Source organism: Watersipora subatra, chromosome 8, assembly GCF_963576615.1.
Source record: "Watersipora subatra chromosome 8, tzWatSuba1.1, whole genome shotgun sequence".
NCBI lineage: Eukaryota > Metazoa > Bryozoa > Gymnolaemata > Cheilostomatida > Watersiporidae > Watersipora > Watersipora subatra.
In genome coordinates, this window is record NC_088715.1 from 33,128,123 (window position 1) to 33,146,008 (window position 17,886).

Sequence of the window (17,886 nt, forward strand, 5' to 3'; positions counted from 1 at the left end):
CCTCTTTCTCTCCCTCTCTCTCCCTCTCTCTCTCCCCCCTTTCCTCCTCGCTTTCCCTCTCTCTCTCGTTCTCTCCCTCTCTCCGTCTCTCCCTCTCTCCCCTCTCTCTCTCTCCCTCCCTCTTCCCCCTCTCCCTCTCTCTCTCCCTCTTTCTTTCCCTCTCTCTCTCCCCCCCTCTCCTCCTCGCTTTCCCTCTCTCTCTCCCCTTCTCTCCCTCTCCCCCCTCTCTCTCTCCCCCCTCTCCTCCTCGCTCTCCCTCTCTCTCTCCCTTTCTCTCCCTCTCTCTCTCCCTTAGTTCAACGCAACACATGCGGAGAGACAACATTTTTGGTTTTTTTGTCGGGCGTATGAAGAAACAGTTTTCGGCGTGTGCCTACTTTTGAGCAGGCGACGTATAGCTGGTCATGGCTGATGCAGGGTGACAGTAAGTCGATAGCAGCTGCTCTCTTTCTTTTCACAATAGCGTATCGCAACGCTCGGAGTACTAGTGAAAGTTCTGTAATAGTAAGTTACAGTAGGTCTACTCGTAGCGGGAAAAAAATTAGTAACTCGGCTGCTGAAGGAAATGAACATGACCCACTATCACGAACAGCGGCAAATCCAACGTTATTAAGTAGTGGAGATGTGGCAATTCATAGACAATACAACATCGTATAAGAAACACTTACCTTTTTGATGTGGAAATTTAGTAGGTGAGAAATGCGTTTTTCAAGTGGCTCCAAGAAACAAACGTTTACGTGACCTTCTCGGTACACGTTGGCAGTAAATATTAATTGCATGTAAATAACTACTCGTTAATTTATTTTATTTAATAAATAGTACATTTGTATAGCTGTATAGACACCTTTGTATAGGCCGCAGCACTCAGGAAAGGTGCTTTTAAACACGGCAGAAAAAGCGTGCTAACCGGGGATTTCGGTTAATGCGCTCGAGCGGTGAAAGAAAAACAACAGAATCGCCACACCTTTATATAAGCCGCTTGGCTCAAATCGTCAGAGAAAAGTAGCGGCTAATAGTCCATATTACGAAATTACGATATTACGATAATTAGTACTCATATTAATTCGGTTGGCTTCGTTCGACCGGATGGAAAAAGAAAGACCGCTCTATAATTTATTTACCATTACTACACATATTACCTAATTCAGTTTGCTTCGTCCGACCGAAATTCGTATGACGATAAAAGGAAAGACCGCTCTATAAGGCGGACAATCAATCAGATAGACAACGATTGCTGTTTATATAGTAGATTTGTGAGAAAAGGGGCTCTTATGACACCTAAAAAAGAAGTTGTCTCTCATTTTGTGATGTTAAATTCTATCTGCCATTTATCAGGCCAGTCTATGAGCAAGTCAAGATCTGCTTGAAGATTTGCACAGTCGCTGGCTGATTCAATCTGGGAATATAAGAGAGCATCACCAGCAAAAAATCTTAGTCTAGAGGTCTTGATAGCCGCTGGCGTATCATTTATAAAAATCAAAAAAAGGGGCCTAAAACAGATCCCTAGGGCACACCAGATGAAACTGGACATGGTTTGGAGTATGTTTCATTTATAAAAATGGTCTGTGTCCGATCCTTCAACAAATCCTCGACCCAGGTTATAATTGTTCTGTCTAGATTAGTTAGGGTAAGTTTGAATAAAAGTTAGCTGTTGGACACTTTGTCAAAAGCCTTAGAAAAATCAAGGATAATGACAGCAGTTTGGATTCCAGTATTAAATGATTCAATGAGTTCATGAGTTGTGAGGATTAACTGACTTTCACAGCTTCTCCTTGAACGAAAACCATGTTGGCAGTCATGGAAAAAATCAATGGAGTCTAAAAAGTTGCGGATGGAGTGTGCGACTATGTGTTCTGTGGTTTTTGAAAGTGCACATGTCAGAGAGATTGAACGATAGTTAGTTGGCAGGAGCCTGCTACCTTTATTTTTAAAATTGGGTATGACAGTAGCTGTTTTCCAATCCTTAGGGACAGTATGGTTGGATAAAGAGTGTTGCATTATCTTGGTAAAAGTGGGTGCAATATAGGAGGCTAGGTTTTTCAGCAACGAGGTGCTCAGTTCATCTGGGCCAGCAGCCTTAGAAGGGTTAAGTTGCTTTAAAAGTTTTAAGACACCATCGCTGGAAACAGTTATTGCCTTGGTCTTCTGTTTGGTGTAGTTTGCTACAGTTTGCTATAGTTATGCTGTAGTCAATTCATTAGAAGACCATTCTGTGAAAACTTAGCAGAGTGTTTGAAAGCATCTACACAATCACATACCACTAATTTTCGGTCCGTAATGCTCCGAAGATGTTAGCTAATATCTCTGAAAAAAACATCACAAAAGAAAATTTTGGGGGATATTACGGAATATTCTCCTAATATTGTGGTAATGTTGCATCCTGACAGTTAGATCACCTAAAAAAATCACAAGTGATAGAAAAAATACCAATAAATTTTGATAAAATCTGTTTAACTTTGTGCCAGTTCATTTTTAAGATAGAAAAGGAAGAACATGGAACATGATCAACAGATAAACTAAAATCTTCCACCAGTGATCTCTTTAAGTTATATGAAGGTATACTAAAACACACAGTATACTAGTGTAACAGGTGAGATCTACAATAACTGTGTTACAGATTTAACTACATTCAGATGATAAATACTCTAACATCAAACACCTGCCACACTTAATGATGATTTATCTTACATTAGTGATATTTTGAAGGTAAACTGGCATAAAATATAGCAAGAGAGCCTTGATATCTAAATGGACTTAGCATTAGTGTCCAGAGCAGTCAATACAAAGTAGATAAAACTAGCACTATTGCAGTTAAGGCTGAGTTGCTTCACAGAAATATTAATTAAACTAACACAAAGTTATTATAGTAAATAAAAATATATATTCTTATATTACCAGCAAATTGAAAAGACACAAACACTGAGAAAAAAGCTTTCATGAATTAGAATATTAGAATACAACTCTTATCATTTTAAGGCATTACATATATATGAAATCGTAAAACAAACAATACGTTATTAAGGCAGTATTACAATTGATAATAATAGACAACAACCAACTTTGACAGTTTCCTATATTAGCATCAAATGCTTCATACAAACTAATATAATTTTTCCGGTCTCTCAAGCAGCATAATGGATATTTACTCTGAAATGAAATAGCAAAAAATAACAAGAATGAAAGCGGTTCAGAAAGTGTGCTCTACGAAATAATTTAGTTGCAGCTTTTCCTTTTAGACAATCACTTTTAATTGTAGGTGCTCTTTTGATGTCTAAACGTTGGAATGACTTTTGTACCAATATAATTGAATGACAACAACAGTAAAGTTTTAGTATACATTAATGAAATTTTAGTTAATTAGCTGATGCACTAGATTTGAAATAATGTCATAAAACACTGCTAACAATTGTTGTACTTCCTTGGAACAATGTCTGTAGGAAAATGTCTGTAAAATGACGTCTATGAAACCATGTTTCTGGGGCTTTTAAAAATATTGTGTCTGTGAAAGGATGCTTGTAAAATGATATCTGTGATCAAATGTCAAAGAGATAATGCCTGTGAGATGATGTTAAGTTATTAGAGATCAAATAAGAGAATAGTACTTTACTAAGTAACACCAATCTTTATTAGAGTTAAAACCGCATTCATCTGTCTATCTGTTTGTAGCCACAGTAGTGGAGTAAAAAGAAAAAAGATTACCTCAGACTAGAATTAAACTTCGAATCACTGCAGGATACTTAGAATATAATATATATATATATTTATATATATATACATATACATATACATATATATATATATATATATATATATGCACCTGAGACCATCCAACACATCATCAGTGGATGCAAGCAACTAGCAGGAAATGCATACACTGAGCGGCATAATCATGTCACAGGTGTTGTGTATAGAAGTCTATGTGATGAGTATGGCCTTAATAAACCACAACACTGGTGGGAAGCTCCTGGTAAGATCAATGAAAATCACTGCGCTAAGATCCTCTGGGACTTCTACATCCGAACTGACAAGCATGTCCTAGCAAACCAACCAGATATAGTGGTGGTAGACAAGGAGAACAAGAGGGCTTCTATAATAGATATAGCAGTACCCAATGACTACAATATAGCCAGCAAAGAAAAAGAAAAGGTAGAGAAATATCTCCCTCTTGGAGAAGAAATTGAAAAATGCTGGAATGTAAGAACAACTGTAATCCCAGTAGTCATTGGGGCACTGGGCGCAATAACACCGGCGCATAAAATGTGGTTTGCCCAAATACCAACAGCAATCAACTCAGGTGAGTTGCAGAAAAGTGCTCTATTGGGAACAGCTAAGATCTTGAGGCTAGTGCTCAAACTCCCAGGTCTCTGGTAGGAGACCCGAGTTAAAGCAGAATTTACCACCCATACGGTGTATTCGGAGTGAGGAAACAATTATATATATATTTATATATTTATATATAAACTTTTAACTTTGTGGTAATAAGGTGAAGTATCACATGCTGCAGGCTTAGAAAAGCTAGAGTTAAGGCAGCTGTGAATAACACCGTTCTATTATTCACTTTTTTATTTCTATGCAGAGAAACAAACAGTAGAAAAAATTGATATAATATCTTTATAGATATATATAGATGTTCGCTTTCTTTATCATATTCAATTTTATTTGCCTACAAAATATTTAAAATATCTTTGCGTTAGCAACAATACTCATGTAAAAACCAATTACCTTATACGCTGTTAAACTTTGTGCTACATAATTGTGAAAAACATTGTGTAACAACCCAAAATCTTTTACACATTTACCCTATCCGTTCTGTTTAATAGATCTATGCAAGGAAGGTTTTTAGTTGTTATTAAGTATAAACAATAAAAGTATGAAAACTCAGAATAAAACCACTGCTCTTGATTTCATGTATTAAAAGTTCTATTATAATAGTGGAAAAAAAGATGTCGCTCAGTGATGTACAATTCAAAGTTTTATTATTAGTAAAAGTTATTTCCATCTATTTTTCTCTGCCAAAACTTGCAACTCTGACAGCATTATTTGCTATGTTACCTTAAACTGATCTATAAAAATGTCCCAGCATGCCATTCATAGCTAACAGAAATATGACTGAAAGTAGCAATGAAATGAAATGTCTTAAGTCTATTTCTCAAAGACAACCTGATCATTAGTGCTCTCGCTAAACCTTTCTGCTTGTCCAACAATTTTATACGCTAGTAAGCCAAGCCTTTTTACTTTCTATGTCAAGCTAATTTGGTGATGTCATGGAACTATCACAAATCCATAAAGCCGGGTTCCCATATACGTCGCAAAGCACCGGCGACACACCTCAGGCTATTAGCGATGAAATGGGAACGTATGCGCCGAGGATCGCCGGTAGTTGCCGGCGGCATCGCAATGTCTGCAACCTCTTACAATGAAGTTATACCACTGAAATATATTGTTACACACAATATGACATTAAACACTCAGTATAGACTTGATGTATTTTAGAAAGCAGATCTAAATGCAGGCACAGGACAACTTTTTAATGCGTTTATACATTTAAACGTACAGCACAGAACACTTTTTTGAAGAGATTCCTTTCTCCCACTTGACACACATTTCTCTCATGTAGCATACAAGCTATTATTAGAGTTAGGCAAATGTCACTCTGACTAAAACAATAATAGGCCTATTTTTGTTGTGCTGCTGGTGAGTTTGAACAAATGAGCAGATCTTGTATACACAAAGCTGAGAGTGCTTGTTAAGGATACCTAACCCCGGCTATTAATTTTTATGAATATAATCTGTAGGTGCAAATGACGGCTGTTCAACACTATTACTTAAAGTTATTTTCATTGTTATTATTTTTGCTCCTTATTGATTATCTGATACCTTTCAAAGACTAGCAGTGACTAGCGTATGCGCAGCCGTATAAAGAACATGCAGTCTGCCTATTACAACTACTTTAGAACATTACCGTTTTTGAGATTTTTCCTTGCAATAACTTGCAGTTTATTTCACACCCAGGTAGATTAATCTTACAGTACTTTTTATTTGTATATTCGCTACAAAGATAACATTGTGAAGATCTGAGCTTCAAAAAATTATTCCCAATTATTATTTTCAATAAACCTTTCTGCTTGTCCAACAATTTTATACGCTAGTAAGCCAAGCCTTTTTATTTTTATGTCAAGTTATTCTTGTGATACAATACAACATCTACAAATCCACAAATCTACCAGCTATAAAGATAAAGTGATATCTCTAAAATATATTGATACACACATTTTGGCTTTAAACACTCAGTGTGAACTATTTGCGCTTTAGAGAACTGATCTAACAGGTCAACCTTTTAATGAATTTATATATTACAAGGTACAGCACCAAACCTCATTTTTTAAAAGAGTTCTTCCCATAGTTTGAGACGCATTTCTCCCACGTCGCATAAAAGCTATTGAGTTAAGCAAATATTACTTCCATGGAAACAACAATAACATCATTGTGCTGCTGGTAGACTGGAACAAACTAGCAGATCATATATACACAGCACTGAGACTGCTTCCTAAGGATACCTGACTCAACCATTGGCCTATATTAGTGTCATATGTAGGTGCAAATACTTGCTTTTTAATGCTCTTCTTTAAAGTTATTTTCATTGTTAGTCTTTCTATTCTTTTCATTATCTGATACCCAGCAAAGACTAGTATACGCCCTGCAGTGAAAATAAGGTGTATGGCTTGTCTATTACAACTACCGTGAAATATTACAGTGTGTTAAGACTTTTTCTTCTAGCAACAACTACAGGTGACTAACATATGAACTGCTGTGAAATAACTTGCAGAGTGATAAGATAAAAGTGATAAAAGTACCGTGATAAAAGTACAGTGATAAAAGTACAGTGATAAAAGTACAGTGATAAAAGTTATTTTATCACTGTACTTTTATCACTATACTTTTATCACTGTACTTTTATCACTGTAACTTTATCACTGTACTTTTATCACTATACTTTTATCACTGTACTTTTATCACTATACTTTTATCACTGTACTTTTATCACTGTACTTTTATTACTGTACTTTTATCACTGTACTTTTTTCACTGTACTTTTATCACTGTACTTTTATCATTGTACTTTTATCACTGTACTTTTATCACTGTACTTTTATCACTGTACTTTTATCACTGTACTTTTTTCACTGTACTTTTATCACTGTACTTTTATCATTGTACTTTTATCACTGTACTTTTATCACTGTACTTTTATCACTGTACTTTTATCACTATACTTTTATCACTGTACTTTTACCACTGTACTTTTATCACTGTACTTTTATCACTATACTTTTATCACTGTACTTTTATCACTGTAATTTTATCACTGTACTTTTATCACTGTACTTTTATCACTGTACTTTTATCACTGTACTTTTATCACTGTACTTTTATCACTGTACTTTTTTCACTGTACTTTTATCACTGTACTTTTATCATTGTACTTTTATCACTGTATTTTTATCACTGTACTTTTATCACTGTACTTTTATCACTATACTTTTATCACTGTACTTTTACCACTATACTTTTATCACTGTACTTTTATCACTGTACTTTTATCACTGTACTTTTATCACTGTACTTTTATCACTGTATTTTTATCACTGTACTTTTATCACTGTACTTTTTTCACTATAATTTTATCACTTTACTTTTATTACTGTACTTTTATCACTGTACTTTTATCACTGTACTTTTATCACTGTACTTTTATCACTGTACTTTTATCACTGTACTTTTATCACTGTACTTTTATCACTGTAATTTTATTGCTGTACTTTTATCACTGTACTTTTATCACTGTACAATTATCACTGTACTTTTATCACTGTACTTCTATCGCGGTACTTTTATCACTATACTTTTATTGCTGTATTTTTATCATTGTACTTTTATCGCTGTACTTTTATCACTGTACTTTTATCACTATACTTTTACCACTGTACCATTATCGCTGTACTTTTATCACTGTACTTCTATTGCGGTACTTTTATCACTATACTTTTATTGCTGTATTTTTATCATTGTACTTTTATCGCTGTACTTTTATCACTGTACTTTTATCACTATACTTTTATTACTGTACTTTTATTACTGTACTTTTATCACTGTACTTTTATCACTGTATTTTTATCATTGTACTTTTATTGCTGTACTTTTATCACTGTACTTTTATCACTATACTTTTATCACTATACTTTTATTACTGCGCTTTTATTACTGTGCTTTTATCACTGTACTTTTATCACTGTACTTTTATCACTGTACTTTTATCACTGTACTTTTATTACTGTTCTTTTATTACTGTACTTTTATCACTGTACTTTTATCAATGTACTTTTATCACTAAACTTTTATTACTGTACCTTTATCACTGTACTTTTATTACTGTACTTTTATCACTGTACTTTTATCACTGTACTTTTATCACTAAACTTTTATTACTGTACTTTTATCACTGTACTTTTATCTCTGTACTTTTATCAATGTACTTTTAAAACTGTACTTTTATCACGAAACTTTTATCAAGGAATTTTTTATCACTGTACTTTTATTACTGTATTTTTATTACTGTACTTTTAGTTTTGCCATTTTACAATTATTAATTTATCAAGAATCTCATCCTTGTTCATAAACTTTATTCGCAAACAAGCCAAGCTTGCATTGCCTTTTAATTTATTATGTCAAAAGACTTCCAACCCACAACTAGTAGCATAGCATTATTTGCTGGATGACCTAAACTCATCTAAAAATATGTCACAGCATAAATTTGTTTGCAAGTAGCCAATAAATCGGTTTCTCTAATGGACAACATAGTTATGCCTCTCACTAAACCTCTTTCCTTTTCCAACAATTTTATAAGCTAATAAGCCGAGCCTTTAAATTTTCTATGTCAAGCTAATCTTGTGATGTTATGTAACTTCTGTGAACCCGTAAGTCTACAAGCTATTAAAATGAAGTGATACCACTAAAAATATTGGTACACACAGTATGGCAATTAAATCTTTGTGTAAACTTTATGAATTTTAAAAAACTGACGCAAATGCAGATACAGGACCAACTTTTTAATGGATTTATCCGTATTGATTTATTCCCATTGCTCATGAATGCTACGTTAAGCTCTGGTGTTAGGCAAAAATTACATATGCTGAAGCAACAATATCTTTATTGTGCTGGTAGTGGGTCTGAACAAATGAGCAGATCATATATACACAAAGCTGAGGCAGCTTGTAAGGGATACCTGACCCGCCATTGATTCATAATAGTGTAAGCGGTAGGCACAATCAACTGGCCTTTTTAATGCTAATACTTGAAGTTACATTGTTTTTTCTATGCCTTATTGATTATCTGATACCCAGCAGCGGTTACCAGTGACTAGTGTATGTCCTGTTGTAACAACACCACGTATAGCCTCCCTATTACAACTACCTTGCAAAAATTACACATGCTGAAACAACAATATCTTCATTATGCTTGGTGGTGGGTCTGAACAAATGAGCAGATCATATATACACAAAGCTGAGGCAGCTTGTAAGAATTACCTGACCCGCCATTGATTCATAATAATGCAAGCGGTAGGCACAATCAACTGGCTTTTTTAATGCTAATACTTGATGTTACTCTCATTGTTATTTTTTTCTATGCCTTATTGATTATCTGATACCCAGCAATGGTTACCAGTGACTAGTGTATGTCCTGTCGTAACAACAACACATATAGCCTCCCTATTACAACTACTTTGGAATATTACAATTTGTTGAGACTATTTTTAGCAGTAACTTCAACCTTATTCTACACTCAGGTAAATTAATCTTGACTTTCATTTGTGGTTTCTTTACAAAGTTGATGTTGCAAAGATATACACTTTGCAGGATGGTAACTTTATAAAATAAAAAATTTCATCGGAAAAGAGTGTTACACTCTATTTACGTAGTCTGAGATGTTAACGCTGGCACATTTTTTAACAGACTTTAAATGACATCCTTCTCTGATGTTAAATGTTTATGGTTTGAAATTTTGCAAAACAATGAAAACAATTTATTAGTGGAAAGACACAAAAAATGGTCTGAAAAACCTTTTAATTTGCATGATACTTATTTTGAAACAAAAGATGGATGTATTGTGAGTGGCTGTTGGTGATAGCTCATTCATAAACTAATACTATTCAATATAAATCGTGGGTTTCAGCTGCTTTGAGGGTGGTGGAAATATATCATGATAAATATCAAGACACAAATGATTCTTTTCAGTGTTCTACTTTGTTACCATTGGTCATTTCCAGCTATATCTGCCACCCTCTTGATTCATAGGTCTCCATGATTTAAGAATAAGGAATAGTTTATGTATACTTAGTTTGTGGAGTTGAGTTGATTTTGTTAGAAGAGCCCCACTTCCATTTATTCTATCTTAACTCAAAACAGCTTTATTCAAAATTTATTAAAAGGAGCTCATAGATCCATCAATATATATAAATCTCAGTGTTTCCTTATTATTTATTATCAATGCGTCTAGTTAAAATTTTGAGAATGGTAAAACCACTTCACACTAGACTTGCACTCAGAAGTCTCAAATCTGCAAACAGGTGTGCTCTCCAGCATGCCATACTATAATACTATCCTTTACTGTTGAATAAATGTGAAATAATTATTACAAGTGGGATGAAAATTGTAATCTTCATTTGAAAATTAATCCTTCCAATGTAGTCTATTATATCCCAAATCATGTTCATTTGTAATTTGTTTTGGGTGGGTAACAGATTCACTTTTGAGTTTTGTGTTACAATAGTGGATGTTTTATCTGTGCCATTTGTTGGGCTATATGGGATACAAACTCTTGACGTTCAGACATAAGACTGGCACTCTAACCAATGTGATCCAATCTATATATACAGAACCTATACATATAGCCTATATATATATATATATATATATATATATATATAGATTTATTTGTATATATGTATACAAATATATCTATATATACAAATATATATTTATATATATATGTATATATACAAATATATATGTATATATATATGTATATATATACAAATTTATATATATATATATAATATATATATAACTTTAGATAGAACCTTTCATCGCTAATACATTTGATAGAAGAAAGAATGGCGTATTTTTTATTTGCAGAAAAGAAGTTAGGAAAAGCCAGGAAATGACAAGTCAAGAAAATGAAATTGATGTCTATAACAAGTGGGCGGATGATCTGTGTGAGGAATTTGTTAAATTCTTTATGAATGAAGCAACCCGATTCTATAAGTTATTTGAAGGTGCTTTGATGCCTAGCCTTTTAACTGTTCACAATAATTTCAGTCATGGTAAAGCAGCCCAGCTTCTGATGGGACAATTGAACGACAACTCTCTGGCAAGAAGTGAGGACTACTCTGAGCTGTATGAATTTGTTTCTCGGCGACTGGATGCATGGAGTGTAGAAGACATATTTGCCGAGCATGCTCATTATGTCGTTACTCCCTACAGTGAGAATGAAAATTTATGCATGCTGGTACGCCTGTGCGTAGAGCTTTGGTGGGTCAATTTAGCCCTCAAGAGTAAAACCGTACTAATGATATGGTGGGCCGACAGAACCAATAAACTTTTTATGAAAGTTTTCCTTGACCAAAGCAAAACTGCATTGCGAGTTATTGGTAAGTCAAATATTTGTGATCTCTTCGAGGGAATGATAAAATTGAGAGGATTTAAGGATGAGGCAGAAAGGTATTTCGGCGAATGGTCGAATGTGTTGGAGGTCACTCAATATATTCATAGTGAAGATATGCGAAAAATCCTTGACACCGTTTCACCTGACTACGTAATGGTTGTTGGAGCAGAAGCACCCAAAGGATTTTATGCAATTCACATGCGACACTGGGACATTGTTGAAAGTAAGTGTTTACCTACAAAAGAACTAGCTGATTATAAACCATTTAAAAATGTACATGTAATAAGTATAGCGACACTTTAACTAAATTAAGATATACAATGTGCTAGCTATAAATAGTTCAACAAATTTTGCAGAGACATCTCTGATGCATCAGTGCTATATGAAAAACTGATGCATCATGCAAAAAAATATGAAAAACTTTACAATTCTGTCTACATTGAATTGTAGAATAGACTGTTAACATGAACAGCACTCGTTCTAAAGTTTTCAGCTTCATGAAGCTTTTGGTTTTGATAGCTGGGAAAGGATATTTTAGACGCTTCAAAATCTAATATAATAGCGGTTAATGGTAATTACTTGGTTGTCAATAAATCAAATTCATTTCACACACAACAGCCATGAACAGGCAAAGTCAATAGACAGAATTTGGTGCAAGTACAAGCTCATACTATAAAGTCTATTAGAAGGACTTCCTGATTTCCTGCCTGCAATATTTGAATTTTTTTTTACATTTTCGAACAAAGTACTTTAATGACAAAGAACCAACATTTAATAAAACATACTCTTCTCTTATTATTAGATTAAACTGAGCTGCTTTTCAAAAATTTTATTTCTATATAGCTGCAGGTTTTCAAAAGTATTGCTATATTTTGTAGGTGATGGCTCGGATAAAATAACCAAAAGTAAGTGATAAATTGATTAGTTTTTTTATTGAATTATTCGTAGCACTTTATTCAGAACCTTCCATGGGCATGTCCATGCAGTGTTCTGAGTGTCTCTTGATTGTCTTGAATGGCTGACTTTGTGTAATGTTTGCAGATGTTTTTTAAGAGGTATTCCGAGAATGCGCTCGGTGTGTCCAAGATTCACCCATAGATTTTGGAGCAGCCATGTAGTTCAAAAACATTAAGATAGATTTAAATTATTGAAAATCTTAATATGTGCTTTATAACAGGTGTTTGTTTGTTGTTATAACCACCATTTATGCTTCATAGTTATTTCCCAAGTCTGAACTCCTGAATAATGCATTTAGGTTTCATAACAATACATTTGCACTAGTAGTGATATTAGGTTTTTAAGTTCCAGTTATCAAGCTGTCTAAAAAAAGCTCTGTAAAAGCATCATATAGAATATAGCATTGCTAGTTTGCATGAAATGCTTTTGCCAGTCGAGCTGAAATGTGGTTGCATAGCTATAAAATGATACCTCACTATCTATTTGTTTGATGTAAATATAAAGAGCTATTGTAAATTAATGCACAAAGAAATCAGCTAAGTAAAATATAGTTGTTTGACCAGGACCCATATCCAATTAACTTTTAAACTTGTGAATTATAACAATAACAATAACCATTAAAATTTCTAATATTTTCTACCATTTACATTGCAGCCTTTGCTGAAGATGAAACAAATTTTTTGGGTAACGGACTGGAATGGCTCGGGTTCGACTGCACAATTGCTAAAGATCACAATGATTTAACTGATAAGATGAAATCAATCAGTGAAAGCTGTCACCTGTTCTTTCTTAGCTTCAGTATGCATGGCTTTAAAGGTCACCTCAAAGACGAAAAGCAGGAAACAACCATTCAATCTGTGGTGGAACTCATGAATGAACACTTCCGACACACACCAAAGGTAAATTAGCAACTATGTTCTCAATCTTCTTTTGTCTTTTTCTAACCATTCTAATGCCTTAAGGCCGGGCAACACGTATCGTGTAATTTCAAATAATCTGGGAAATTCCATTCGTACGAAATTTCTGACCTGCCACACAGAGTTGCCCCACCACGGATTCGTACGAAACTAACTTTCAACTAGCCAATGATAACGCGGTGATAGATTGAAGCCGATTCCGTTTCAATCATTTGCTTCAGTACAAACATGCGGGTCAGATCTAAAAAAAGATAACGATTTGTGAGTTTCTAGCCGCAATTCCTAAATCGGTTGCGGAATGTACACGTAAATTAATTTCGGCGCCTACAATATAACTGCGCGTTAATAAGGTCGTTTCTACGCAACTACAAAACTGTAATGCTAGTTGCACTGAGTAGTTGTAGTAGGCTGTTGTTGTAAATGGTTTTAGTATACTTTTGAATAGAGCTTGTACATTGATAATATTATTACGAACTATTACGTATGTACTACATTGCAAAACGGTTATTTTGTATGACTACAGGTTTTGGCTTGCCCACAAAATCGTTTTATTTTTTCTTCTAATTACGATACAAATTTCAACCTGACTTTTCAGCAATTATTAGCCTAGCTACAAAACAGTTATATTTCTATTAAATACATATTGGAACCTGACTTTTCAGCAAATATTAGTCTAGATACAAAACAGTTATATTTCTATTAAATAAATCCATTACATCCATGGTACTACTGATTACATATAATCGCCAACACAGTTACACAGTTTTCAAACCGAGTTAGGAACTGCCGGCTAGAAACTTACAAATCGTTATCTTTTTTAGATCTGACCAAACATGCTCAAAAGAAAACGACCTTCAACATTCAACTGACCTTTTCAACCGACCAATCAAACAACGACTCGTAGGAATTTCTGACGTTATGTCCAATTCAGGATTCGTTCATCGTGCGCAACCAACGATGGACGAAATCGTCCAAATGTCAAATCGTACGAATCGTTTCGTCCAAATTTCGCCGATTTCGTGGGAATTTTGTCTCGTGTGGCCCTACCTTAATTGATGTCTTAATGACATTTTATTAATAGAATTAAACAATTAACACTATGAATGTAATGAATGTAGCCAAAAGATGTGAGCTCTTTTGGGCTTAGCCTTGCTTGAGCAAAAAGACAAAGACAGTACGCGCTTATACGGAGGCGCGTTGACTGATTTGGAGACTTCTATGCTATAAAAGTAATTCCAATTTATTCATTACTATAAACGAATTACTTATCTTCCGAATTAATTATTTATGATAACTCATAATATAAGTATAATATTCATACATATTATATAAATAAATTATTTATGATTAGCAGCATGAACAGGTTTTTATCTATCTAGTCGTTTGGCTTGGTTTAGTAGACAAGCTAGTAGTTTGGCTACACAGTAAAGTCAAAATTATTAAGTAAACATCAAATCTCTATGAATAGGTGGCTTTAAAAATATGGTTTTTATTTGTCATAAGTAATTGAAATATAGCAGAAAACACGCTACACACTTTGTGTATGTAAAATTCACATGATTTATAAATATAAGGTAACGTAGATAAAAAGTTAGTTGCGCATCAGCAACATCACTCACTAGAATCTCTGTTGAGTTCATAAAAACTGGTAAATAACCAAATCCCTTTTATTAGTGTATACTCAACCATTGGTTCAATTTATGTTCAGACATGCCACACATTGAAGTTTTTACGTTAAAACTCAAAAAGCTTCTAGCTTCTGTAGTTATATTATAATGCTGAACTAGGCTTGATGCTGCTTGCTGTTATTCCGTTGTAGGTGCTGGCAATACAGGCTTGTCAAGAGCAAGATATTCCACCAGAGTATAAGGAGCATAAGGAGGAGTACATAGAATGGCTGAACTCTGTTAGCTGTAAATTAGGAAGAGCTGTGATCGATGATACAAGAAACATGTTGCTAATGATGTCAGCAGAGTTAGGAGAAACTTATAATACTGACTCAGCCGGTAACAGCTACTTGAGTAAGCTAGGGGATGCAATGGCAAAAAGTGACGAACTATTTTCACGAAGAACGATGCGTAATTTTCACCTTCAAGCTCACAATGGAAATGAAGCTATAGCCAAGAAAACCGTTTGCTCTTCAAATCCAAAACGTGACATTGTTGTGCCAAAAAGAGTCATGATTCATCCAGATGAAGAGTAAATATTCACACACATCTGATGTAAAAAACATGACTTTGAATACATATACTACTTGTTTGCAAAGTTTTTGGCAAGCTGCCAAATGACTGGCAGTAATGACGGCTTAGCAACTGAACCTAATATTATATATGTCTATCTATATTCCATTTTTAACATTGATTTTTTTCATAACAAATTCTTCTACGGTTTTGGAGCCTAGGCTACATTGCTGAGCCTACAGGACATTCTGTAAACACCCAAGCGTTTATAATGGCCACTCAACCAAATACTGAAATATTACAGTTCGCTGATTACTGTTTGCTTCATATTTGGTTTTTATTTATTCTTTATTTGTCATATTTAGTGTTTATGACTTGCTGATATATACTTACCTACACAGCATCAACAAAGATTTTCCAGGTTTGATACACATTTGAAATTTACCATGATCTTGTATAATACAACTACACCTACATATATAATACAAAGCATTAGTTTCAATGTTGCATAATTTTGCAGCAAACAAATGATAAAATGGAATTGCATTGCTGGTACAGAATATATACATGTACATGTACAACAGTTTTAATACAATAGTATCAAAAGAAAACAAATACCTGTACTCTTAGGAACCAAAACTGCAGATCTTCTACAATTATTTGGTTTCCATGCTTCAAATGGATTCAGAGTTTTTTCCACTTCAAATCATAGAAATGGTAAAATCGGAACGAATTAGACGCCACTTTTTTCACTAAAATTGTGTGAAAGCATTTGCAATTACTATTCCACATCACAGAACCACAAACTGCAGATGTATTCAAGCCAATAATACCTGGCTAAGCTTTCTCCAGTGGAAGTAAAAAATAGCTCATTTCATTACACCAGCATGTGGGTCTCTTTTAACTACTATTGCAAACGGTGGGACTCTCATATGACGATAATGTGATAACTACATTTTTATTTATTTTATTATGGTTACAACATCCTGAAATAATTTTTTGTTTTGAATATATTATGCATAGTGTTAATATTACACTTTCATCTTGTCTGTAAATAATGGTTTTTCTCTATTCAACTCAAACGGAAATTCCTCATCAGCATCTAAGAAACGATGTGTTCATGTGACCTCTGAAGTAATAACTGTATGACAATAAGTAAATTAGGTTATGGTTTTGTAGTATAAAAGGCAGCAAGAAAAAATAAAAACGAAATACTCATCAAGCTGAGTTAGAGCAGCAGCTAAATAGCAACTTTGACCTGAAAGCAAATCTACTTTAACAATTTTAGTTTTGAGAAGTGCATCGCTAGTTTGGGAAAAAACGATAAAAGGCAACTCCTAATTGTTGAAAAGGTGAATTGCAAATTTAGCGGCAGAAGTAAACTCCCAATTTATTTGAAGCATAGACACTCAAAGAATGAAATTTCCAGGGTTTGTCAAAGGTACTATAATAAAAGTGTGAAGGTTGAGCTGGGAAAAAACTAAAAGTAAAAAGATCATTTCTCATAATTATTAGTGTTTCAAGGAATGCATGATAAGTAAGAAGCTTTTCAGTAAAGCCCTTCCTGACAGTCATCAAAGTTATGAAGACTGTCTAAAAATTGCAAATTTTAGTTGACCCATCAAGTGTTGGGTTTTAGTAACTGATAAATAGAAGTTTCCAAATTTAGAGTAAGATGGAGTTAGCCTCCTAGTGAGAAGACAACTTTTTACTGTCTATCAGCCATGGTTAAGTTTTTGGTAGCTCTATAGTAAAACTGATGCTCTACAATACTTTGCTTACATCTGAGAGTAGATATTCTAACAGCAAGACACCATACCTTGCAACTTTTTGAATCTGAGGTTTCCTTCTTGTTGTCACTGTAACAACTTTCTACTTAGTTTCACATATGCCTACATTATGTCTAAGTGGAGAAAACTCTTTACTTATCAGTGTGATGTATGAGCAAGTAGAAAATGTGCCGTGTGTACTAATCTATTGCTGTCACACGTTAGCTGACGTCATCAATGAATACTTTAAAAACTGTGGCGATATTAATATAATCAGTTCTGTAATCCTTGACAATGATTTCAACTTTATAGAGTAAGATGGAGTTAGCCTCCTAGTGAGGA